The sequence below is a fragment of the Myotis myotis genome, unplaced genomic scaffold (genome assembly GCF_014108235.1).
Source record: "Myotis myotis isolate mMyoMyo1 unplaced genomic scaffold, mMyoMyo1.p scaffold_m19_p_1, whole genome shotgun sequence".
Classification (NCBI taxonomy): domain Eukaryota; kingdom Metazoa; phylum Chordata; class Mammalia; order Chiroptera; family Vespertilionidae; genus Myotis; species Myotis myotis.
In genome coordinates this window covers 181006633-181018388 of record NW_023416313.1, presented here as the reverse complement: position 1 = coordinate 181018388, position 11756 = coordinate 181006633, and the positions used below count along the sequence as shown (strand labels likewise).

General features: G+C 42.0%; 1 non-coding gene across 1 annotated transcript; it reads left to right on the top strand.

Annotated features, from left to right (window-relative positions):
• The first annotated feature begins 294 nt into the window (after positions 1–294).
• Positions 295–366, top strand: TRNAQ-CUG. The gene has a single exon. It is a non-coding gene; the product is annotated as a tRNA-Gln (tRNA).
• The last annotated feature ends 11390 nt before the right edge of the window (positions 367–11756 follow it).

Here is an 11756-nt window from a genome sequence, read left to right as displayed (position 1 = left end):
CTCAGGGGAAGTACTTCCGGGGAGGCTGCGCCCCGCCCCTGAGCCCAGGAAGGGAGGGCCGTGCGACTACCGTGTGTGTCTTCAAGTTTTCACCTCCTCCTGGAGGCGCAAAGGAGAAACAGCCCTGGACTCCTCGCTGATTACACGGTTTGCAGCCGCTCACCACACTCTTAGTGTCCCCTCCCTCATTTTCCGCACCTCCTTGCTGGAACGGATCGATTTTGCTTCTTCACGGTGCGTTCGTGGGTGGGGGAGGGGTAATTAGAGAGCCGAAGGCGCCTTTCCATATGTGGTGGTTCCATGGTGTAATGGTTAGCACTCTGGACTCTGAATCCAGCGATCCGAGTTCAAATCTCGGTGGAACCTGCACCATTTCATTTACGCTTTTCTGACCAACACTTTAAATTCTTTTAGTTATTCACCAAGTGATAATTGTTATGACTAATATACATATTTATGAAGGGAGGTTCATAAAATTTAACCCTTTGCCTACAAAGATCTCACAAATGTACCCCTTCAATCCTGTACTTTCTGTCACCTGGGTGCCTCCTAAACAACCTATTCACTTCTCCCTTTTTTAAACCTGGGCCCTTTTCTTCAAACCTTAATTGAAAAGCTTGGATTAATTTGATTCCTTTTTCTAGAATTTTTAACCTCCCAACCTTATTCAAGAGCGGGCTCTTTTTACTCACTTTCCTCCAAAGTCTCTCAAACTATTTCCAGATGTCATTCAGAGAATTTTGCCCACCCTCCTTACAAGACTCATCAAGAACTTCTTGAGCCACAACCTCTAAGCCAGCGATTTTCAACCTGTGTGCCACAACAAACTGGTGTGCTGCAAGAATTTTTAAAATGTGCAATACCTGACTATAGTCAGGGGCACTGACCTCTTTTCCCTTAGATTGTCAAATTTTAAAATGACAACAGCCAACGCAACAATAGCCATCTGATTTGAATGAATCAAAATTATACCTAATATTTTTTGTCAGATTGGCAAAAAATATAATACAGTTTTGGGCATGCTGTAGAATTTTAGTAATTTGTGTATGCCATGAAATGAAAAAAGTTGAAAATCACTGCTCTAAGTTAAACTCATTTACATAATTACTTTGACACAGAGCAAAGATGGCAATTTCCATTTCAGCAGAAATGTGGATACTAAGACAAGTGATTTGCCAAAGATCATGTAGCAGGACCTCTCTATATTTACAGTTATTATTCCAAAAACTTTTCCCATTTATTGCCAACCCCCATCCCTCCCCCGCCCCGCCCATATCACCTATATGCAAACCCTCAATTTAGAGTTTTGAGCAAAGGTGATGGCTAATAAGCAGAATGATGGCTCCCCAAAAATGTTCTCTTCCCAATCCCTGGGAACTGGGGGCAAATCAAAGGGGAATTAAGGTTGCAAATAAACTGATTGTTTTGTAATCCTCACTGAAGGATATGTTTAGAGAGAGGAAGGGAGGGAAAGAGAGGGAGAGAGAAACAACGATTGGTTGCCTCACATACATGCCCTGACCTGGGATTGAACCTGCAACCTAGATACATGCCCTGACCAGAAATCAAACCTGAAAACTTTATGATGCACTTTATGCTCCAACCAGCTGAGCCACCTGGCCAGGGCAGATCCACTGATTTTAAAATAGTGAGATTATCCTGATTCTCCAGCTGGGCCTGATATTGTCACAAGGGTCCTTAAAAGTGGAAAATGAAGTCAGGGGAGGTCGTGATGTGGTGTGAAAAGGCCTTATAAAAAGTAATAAACAGAGCCACTTCAAAATGGAGTCGTAGCTGCCATCCCAGAGGAACTACCTAGCGTGCGTTACTCCTCAAACCTGTGGGATGTTGAAACTGGTCAAAATAACCTTTGGATTGGGCCTAAAGCAGCACTGTATTCCAAGCAACTGTTTGCAAAGCTAACAGGAAAGCAGAAATGAACACTGGACTGAAAATTAAGGATATTCTTTAGAATTAGCATCACTATGTTAGTACTCATGCACCTATAGAAAATTCCAGGACCCTTCAGTCTGCAGGCCGATCGGCTCTATCCATTAAGCCAAACTGGCTAGGGCAATAAAAATATATTTTAGAAAATAAAAAAATAAAAATGGATCATATATTTATTTAATAAAATAAAGAAACAATGGGCCGAAATGGAGTCAGTTTTGCTAAGCCATGTCACCAAACAGAAACTTACTACCCTAATTGCAGTTTCTGCCTCTCCCAGAAGTAGAATTTTAAATCAGTGAGTCTGGAATCTCTTGATCATCAATACCAGAAAGGTAGGTAATCTACATGATAGAACCCCTTCCATTTCCTTCCCCAAAAGAATGTGACCTGACCTAAAAATAATCATATATACAGGTATGTTTGTATTTATTTCAGAGAGGAAGGGAGAGGCAGAGAGAGGTAGAAACATCAATGATGAGAGAGAATCATTGATCAGCTGCCTCCTGCAAGTTCTCTACCGGGAGCCAAGCCCAATAGAAACCCAGGCATGTGCCCTGACCGAGAATCGAAACTACTGGTTCATAGGTCAACACTCAAAACACTGAGCCACATGGGCTAGACAAAATAATCCTTTCTTTGCTTTTGCTGATAATAGCCCTTCTGCCTATATAAAAATCTTTCAGTTTGAACAACCCCTTAAAGTTCCTTTCTAGTTGCTAGATGAGATGCTGCCTGATTCATGAATTGCTTAATATAAAACCAATTAGACCTTGAAATTGAATTTTGTTCTTTAACTAGCACTTGTGGCTTTGAAGATGGAGGAAGGGGGCCAGGAGCCTGGGAATGCAAAGGCGTCTAGAAGAAGGAAAAGGCAAGGAAATGGATTTTTCCCTAAGGTCCCCAGAAGGAACATCGCCCTTAATTTTAGCTCAGTGAGACCCACATCACCAAGTGTGTGATCATTTGTTACAGCAGCATTAGACAACTAATACAGCACCATTTTCAATGCTTTCTGCGACAGTATAAAGCAGTAGAAGGTTTGTCTAAGGCCTAGATTCTTCCTTGCGCAGGGGTGAACATTATCCACATTAGAAAAGAAGCACAATATTATTCAAGCAGTTAAATATTTGCACTACACAGTCCTAGCACTACTCAGGTGGGTACACAACATGGGCCCAAGAAAAGAAGAATATCAATAACTAGACAGTTCTGAAGGAGTAAATAATGAAAGTTCTGGTGATAAGTGCCACAGGTCAGAGAGACAAAGAATTAGAACTCCCTAGAGGAGGAAGAGAAGGAGGAGGAGGAACTAGCATTGACCCCTGAAGGAAGAAGCAAGGAAGGAAACTCATTTTAGGAAATTAGATGATAAGAACATGTTGAGCAAGGCCAATAATGCCGGAAGAATAATTATGAACTTTTCCCCTTAAGTCATTGTTTCTCAATGTATGTTCTTGTTATCGGAGAAATTCGGGTGTTCTCTTCCCTACTGGGTGCTGGGGGTAGGATCCTTACTATATCAAGAAAAATAATTTTCTGAGACTTGCATGGGAGGACAAGTGATTTTTATTTGTGTGGAATTACATCCCTGAGTTTCCAATGTCCCGTTCCAGTCATAGAAGAAGTGTAGCTGGGATTTCAGTAAAACTAAAAGCAAGGCCAGTGTCCAGACTTTCCAGTCCATGTTGCAGCTGGGTCCAGTTCAGCATCAGGCTAGTTATAGCCCTTTAGTCCATTGTGTCCATTTTAGCTCAGTGAGACCCACATCACCAAGTTTGTGGTCATTTGTTACAGCAGCAATAGACAACTAATGGACCATGTGGGCGACTACAGGAGAGCTCACCCTGACCAATAAGAGTCCCAAGTACATAAGGGGAATCAAGAGAAACCAAAAGCAGGAGAGAGGGAGCTTCTTTGTTCAGGGAATTAAGTATCCCAATTTTACCCACTCTTGCTGTGGCCGTGCCCATTCTGGCCAATGATCTGTTCCCTGGTGTGACTGACAAGTTAGTACCTTCCCTGTGTCCCCCCAACTTTACTGGACATGAGTCTACTCCTCCCTGTCTAGTCCCTTCCCCCAGCAATCTGTGGGAAGTAGACTGGTGGCTGAGCATACAGCTTTAGCTTCCTAGTGAAGCTGTCCAAATGACAAGCCTATATTTGACCTTCCCTTTGCTCCTTTCCTGCTATTAGTAACTAGTTAATTACAATGGTATCATTCTGAGAATGTCATAGTGTTCCGCAAAAGAAAGATTGCATTGTCAAAATAAATTGAGAACTACACACCTTCTCTCCCCACCCCCTTAGAAATTCCCTTATGTATTACTGTCTACAGCCAGCCAGTAGTATGTGGGTTCTTGCAGGAAAGACGTCACAAAATGAGATCAAGTGATTTTTAGAAGACGTTTATTAAAGCTGGAGACAATGAAACAAGGAAGAGCCTAGAATAGAAGAAGCAACAGGGACTAGATGAGGGAATGAGCCGAGGCTGGGCTGCTTTGGCTCACTAAGAAGTCAGAAAAGCCCGGCTGGTATTGCTCAGTTGGTTGAGCATTGTTCCATGCACCAAGAGGTCGCTGGTTTGATGTGGTTGGATTCCCGGTCAGGGCACATGCCCAGGTTTTGGGTTTTATCCCTGGTAGAGGGTGTGCAGGAGGCAGCCGATAGATGTTTCTATCTCTCTCCCTCTCCCTTCCTCTCTCTCTAAAATGAAAATATATTTTTTAAAAATAAAATAAAAACATATTTTTAAAGTCAGAAAAAAGGGGATCTTAGGGACAAGGTCAGGAGGTTAGCCCAAGAGGAGTTGCTGCTGCCCATTGCTCCCTGGTTGCTAGCCTTTGGGGGTCCTTTAGTGTTTAAGGGATGCATGCCTGTGGGGGAAGGAAAGGAGGAAGGGAAAAGTGAGGGAGTGCTCCTAGGAGGGAGAGTAGGTGCTGGAACTTTTGTTTTTTTCAAGGGTTTTAAAGGCTGGGAGTTTAAGAGAGATCTTAAGGGAGGATCTCAATAGAATATTAATCAGTTTTATGCAAATGTGCCCAAATGACACTCTTAAAGTGTTCTTTGTTCAGGGAAGATAGGATTTTGCAATTTACTAACTAAATGGCTATAAACTGTTTGGACGGTTAACTATCTATTTTAGTTTCCTTATTCCACTTGTCCTGGCTTACTATCCTGCTTCACGGGACAAAAAAGGGGCCACATACTAAACCTGACAAGCACAGGGGTGGCATGCATGGGAAGCCTTACAAACTCAAGAGACCTAAAGTAACCACATAGGATGGTCTGAAATTAAAACTTCCTAGCTAAAGGTGAGTAACCATGTCCTAGGCTGGTATCTATTTTGACAAAGGTCAATCTTTACCTTAGCTGAGTGTGTCTATTATCTTTTGGTATATCTCTGATAACATACTTTTGGAATGTCAGGGTAATCTTTTTCTAGACCCCTTAGGGCAAAACAGGTGCAGGAGACCAGAGAATCCCTCATTGTTATCTCGTTCTCCCACATACCATCTTTATGTGCTATAAATGCTCATTGCTAACTATCCCATGCCTAACAATGTAAAAGTATCCCTTTTACTTTTTATCCAATCTCAGAGATTTCCACACTATGCTTTCTCCTTCCTCCCTAACCTATCACCAGTGGATTTCATGTAGTCCCCTTACAGCTTCTCCTCTGATTCTAATGTATAAAATAAGGTGCAAAACAGCTATTTTCTGTAGCATTTTCTCAATCCATTGAGATTTTGTTTTCTGGCAGTTGTCAGTTTGACTCAAATAAACTCATAAAAATTCTTACAGCCATGGCCAGGTGGCTCAGTTGAAATTCTTACAGCTCTGGCCGGGGGCTCAGTTGGTTGTAGCATCATCCAGTACACTAAGAGGATTCAGGTTCAATTCCCAGTCAGGGCGCATATGGGAGGCAAACAGTTGATGTTTCTCTCTCACATCATTTATTGCTGTCTCTCCCTTCCTCTCTCTCTATAAAATGAATAAACATATCCTCAGGTGAGGATAAAAAATATTCTTACAGATTTGTACCTATTTTACCTTGACACTTAGCATATTGCCACTTTAAAGACTAGCTCTTCCACTTTGAAGAAATCTTTTTTTAACTGTGTTGAAACAGCATTTACCAGACTCACAAGACCACAGAACTCTTTTTCCATGGAACACCCAATAGCATGCTTCTAAACACTTTGGGGAGCCATCAAACATTTGTGGAATGAGGGGTGATTGAAGTAAACCTGGTCTTAAGGAAAGTAAGCTGGGATAATAATCAGCTTCAGGACACTGGCTAGTGCCTTCTGCCAGACAACTCTCAGTGTCTTCTGTATTGAGTCCTTAATTCCTCATCAAAGGACTTCTGATTGGAGTCCTTAATTCCTCATCAAAGACATAAGAGCATCAGAAAACAGGGCTGGAGTATCTGGAAACCTTCACTTTAATGACTGCATGAAAAGCTGTGCCAGCAGCAGCTGCCATGACCACGCGAGGAACAGCCACTGTCCACGACTGTCCGTGGAACAGTCTCTGCCCATGACCACCCGAGGAGCAACTACCTCCCCAAACCACCGAAGGAGCAGCTACTGCTGCCACCATGCAACCCACCACCAAGCCCACGGCTGCAGCCACAGGTCCCACGTGACTCAACACCTAGATCCTTCAGTGAGAGCAAAAATGGGGAGACAGAAGAACAACCCCCTAAGGAAAGAAAAGGAAGAATCACCAGAAAAGGAACTAAATGAAACGGAGGTGTGCAATATGTCAGAAAAGGACTCAAAATAGGGGTCATACAGTTCATAAACCGATGGGTGAGAAAATCAACACCATATGCAAGAATCAAGAGGAAATAAGGAGTGAAATAGCTACAATAAAAAACACTATGTAAGCTTTCTACATATAATGAACAACATAAAGTGATGAACAAAAATAGAACCAGAGTCATAGAAGCATCGAATAGACTGTCCAACCTATGCGGGAAGGCAGAGGGTGAGGAGGTAAGAGATCAACCAAAGGACTTGTATGCATGCATTGGAGCATAACCAATGAACACAGATAGTGAGGTGGTGAGGGGGGAAAGGAGACTTATGTAATACCTTAAACAATAAAGAATTTAAATTTTTAAAAAAGGTTTTTTAAAAAAAGGAAAAGTAAGCTGGAAAAGCCAAATAGACTGCTGAGCCACATTGACCAGGGGAAAATACTTTTTTAAAGACATGAAAATAAGTAGCCAAAATAGGGAAACAATACAAGTTCCATCAACAGATGAATAGAAACAAAATGTGGTGTATACATACAATGGACTATCAGTCAGACTTAAAAAGGAATGAAATTCTGATGCATGCTACCAAATAGGTGAACCTTGAAAACATTCTGCAAAGTGAAATAAGCCTGGCACAAAAGGACAAATACTGTATGATTCCACTTATATGAGGTACCTAGAATGAGTAAATTCTTAGAGACAGAAAGTACAAAGGAATGGAGAGCTATTGTTTAATGGGTACAGAGTTTCCATTTGGAATGATTTAAAAATTCTGCAAATGGATAGTAGTGATGGTTGCACATCATGAATATATTTTATGCCACTGAACCACTTAAAATGGTTTACTTTATATTATGTATTCTTTTTATTTAAAAATATTTTTATTGATTTCAGAAAGAGGAAGAAGAGGGGGAGAGAGATAGAAAATTTATTGGCTGCCTCCTGTACACTCACAACTCATAAACCAGGCATGTGTCCTGACCAGGAATCAAGCCAGTGACCTCCTTGTGCATAGGACGATGCTCAACCAACTAAGCCACACTGGCCAGGCTATTATGTATATCTTAATGCACGCACAAAATTAAAAGAAACTGGATCTCAGTTGTTTTTTTTAAAGTGGATAAAGGGTCAGAGTGGAGAGAACCAAGATGGCGGCATAGGTTAACGCTGGAGTTTGCTGCTTTGAACAACTACTTCAAAAGTGAAACCAAAAAACGGAAGGGACATCACCCAGAACCACAGGAACGCTGGCTGAGTGGAAGTCCTACAACTAGGAGGAAAGAGAAACGCATACGGACACTCAGAGGAGGTGCAGTGCTGAAGTCAAATTCTGAGGTGCGGAGTGCGCGGAGCGGGCTGGCGGCGGAGGGTGCGGTTGGCGTTTTCAATCCGGAGGGAGTCGCAGACTCTGAGCTCCAGATCCGGGCGAGTCTTTAGGGACCCAGACTCAAACGGGAGAAGCGGGACTGTCTGGCTTCGGTCAGAGCGAGTGCAGCTTTCTCTCTGAGCTTTGCAGCGGGTGCTGGGACTCAGAGAGGCAGAGCCCCTGGGGACAGGACTGAGAGCCGCCATAACTGCTCTCTCCGGCCCACCCTGTTGATCCTGTGGGACCCACCCCGCCCAAGCCCGGCACACAGGCATTTGCCGGATAGCCTCAGGCAAACGCCAGATTAGCACCTCCCTAGAGGACAGAAGTTCTCTCACTGCTGACACAGCTGATTCTCATAGCCACTTGGCCTGGAGGTCAAACCCTCCCTGGAATTAGCTACAACAATCAAGATTTAACTATAAGACTGTGAACAAAGACCACTAGGGAGTGCACCAAGGAAGCATAACAAAATGCGGAGACAAAGAAACAGGACAAAATTGTCAATGGAAGATATAGAGTTCAGAACCACACTTTTAAGGTCTCTCAAGAACTGTTTAGAAGCCGCCAATAAACTTAATGAGATCTACAAGAAAACTAATAAGACCCTCGATCTTATATTGGGGAACCAACTAGAAATTAAGCATACACGGACTGAAATAACGAATATTATACAGACTCCCGACAGCAGACCAGAGGAGCGCAAGAATCAAGTCAATGATTTGAAATGCGAGGAAGCAAAAAACACCCAACCGGAAAAGCAAAATGAAAAAAGAATCCAAAAATGCGAGGATAGTGTAAGGAGCCTCTGGGACAGCTTCAAGCGTACCAACATCAGAATTATAGGGGTGCCAGAAGATGAGAGAGAGCAAGATATTGGAAACCTATTTGAAGAAATAATGACAGAAAACTTCCCCCACCTGGTGAAAGAAATGGACTTACAGGTCCAAGAAGCGTGGAGAACCCCAAACAAAAGGAATCCAAAGAGGACCACACCAAGACACATCATAATTAAAATGCCAAGAGCAAAAGATAAAGAGAGAATCTTAAAAACAGCAAGAGAAAGAAACTCAGTTACCTACAAGGGAATACCCATACGACTGTCAGCTGATTTCTCAACAGAAACTTTGCAGGCCAGAAGGGAGTGGCAAGAAATATTCAAAGTGATGAATACCAAGAACCTACAACCAAGATTACTTTATCCAGCAAAGCTATCATTCAGAATTGAAGGTCAGATAAAGAGCTTCACAGATAAGGAAAAGCTAAAGGAGTTCATCACCACCAAACCAGGATTATATGAAATGCTGAAAGGTATCCTTTAAGAAGGGGAAGAGGAAGAAAAAGGTAAAGATACAAATTATGAACAACAAATATGCATCTATCAACAAGTGAATCTAAGAATCAAGTGAATAAATAATCTGATGAACAGAATGAACTGTTGATTATAATAGAATCAGGGACATAGAAAGGGAATGGACTGACTATTCCTGGGGGGGAAAGGGGTGTGGGAGATGCGGGAAGAGACTGGACAAAAATCGTGCACCTATGGATGAGGACAGTGGGTGGGGAGTGAGGGCGGAGGGTGGGGCGGGAACTGGGAGGAGGGGAGTTATGGGGGGGAAAAAAAGAGGAACAAATGTAATAATCTGAACAATAAAGATTTAATTAAAAAAAATAAATAAATAAACGCATCTTGCCCCCCCCCCCCAAAAAAAAAAAGAAAAAAAAAGAAATAAAGTGGATAAAGACAGGAAACAGCCCTGGACGGTGTTTCTAAATTGTTAGAGCATCAGCCCTCACATTAAAGTGTCTTGGGTATGATTCCCAGTCAAGGGCACACACCTGGGCTGCAGGTTCCATCCCCACCCTAGTCACCTAATCAGGGCTCCTATGGGAGGCAACCAATCTATGTGTCTCTCTTTTCTTCTTCTTCCTCTCCTCCTCCTCCTCCTCCTCCTCCTCCTCCTCCTCCTCCTCCTCCTCCTCCTCCTCCTCCCCCTCCTTCTTCTTCTTCTTCTTTCTCTCTCTCTCTCTCTCTTCTTCCCTCCACCCTCCCTTCTACTCTCCCTAAATATCAATGGAAAAAATATCCTTGGGTGAGGATTAACAAAAAACAAAACAAAACCAACAAAACAAAATAGGAAACAGAAGGTCAGGAAAAAGTGTAGATAGTGGCACAAGACTGTCTTCCCAGGATACCTGTCATTCTGGGGCGATTTGCCTATTTCCTGACAGCCTCCCAGAATTTCTTCAGGCTGGCTCACTTTCTAGACCAAAGTTAACTTGTTCATTTTCATCCACACCCCAGAAATGACACCCCCTATGGCCTCTGAAATTCCACCATTACGAAGTTATTTCTTTAGATAACGATGATTACCAGCTCCCTTCTTTCCCCACACTCCTACCCTGCACCCCTAGATGTGGTTGTGTGTTTACCACTGCCTCCTATAGGAGTAAATTGGCTTTGGCATTATGGGACCACATCAAGTCCTTGCAATTTCCCATGTGCATGCTTACTTAAAAGAGAAGGAATACCAAGCAGACTGTGGTTTTTGTTTCTGAGTTGTTTATTTGGGGAGAAAATAGATGTTTTAATAATTAAAAAATAAAAATACAACAATGCTAAATTGGTTAGGTGAGTAATAAGAAAATAAAGGTGATACTTTTACATAAACTATTTTTAAAATATATTTTTATTGATTTCAGAGAGGAAGGGAGAGGGAGAGAGAGATAAAAACATCAATGATGAAAGTGAATCATTGACTGGCTGCCTCCTGCACACCCCCTACTGGCAATAGACCTGGGCATGTACCCTTGTCCAGAATCGAACCTGGGACCCTTCAGTCCACAGGCCGATGCTCTATCCACTGAGCCAAACCAGCTAGGGCAGCGTGATACTTTTAGATGTTGAGCCAAAGCTTAGAATAGACAAATAATTACTGTATGACCCAGTCAATCCACTCCTAAGTGTTTGTCTGAAAGACATGAAAGCATATATTCATACAAAAACCTGCATATGAGTGTTTATAGATGAATTTTTTGTAATAGCAAAAAAACTGAAAATAGCTCAAATGTCCATCAGCAGGTGAATGGATAAGCAAATTTTTGATATAGCCACATAATGGAATACTACTCAGCAATAAAAAGTGGATGAATCTCAAAATAATCATGCTGAATGAACACCACCAGGGGAAAAAAAAAGAATACATATTGTTTGAATTAACTTGTATAAAATTATACAAAATACAAACAGAACTACAGTGACAGGAAGCAGATCAGCTGTCTAGAAACAAAATGGAAAAGGGAGAGAGGAATTAAAAGGTATGAGGCACGGCAGGGTGGCTCAGTTGGTTGTCACATCATCCTATACACCAAAAGGTTGTAGGTTCAATTCCTATTCAGGGCACATACCTACATACCTACAGGGCACATTCCTATTCAGGGGCTCGTAGAGGAGGCAACCGATCAATGTTTCTCTCTCTCCCTCCCTCTTTTCCCCTTCCCCCCACTATCTCTAAAAAAAAAAAAAAAGTTATACCTTTTATTTATTTTTCTTATTGCATTAGGCCTTGCAGGAAAACATTTAACAATAGAAGTCATATTTGACATATTTGTCATATTTCCTTTTTAAAAAATAAGTGTTATCCTATATAATAAAAGCCTAATATGCCA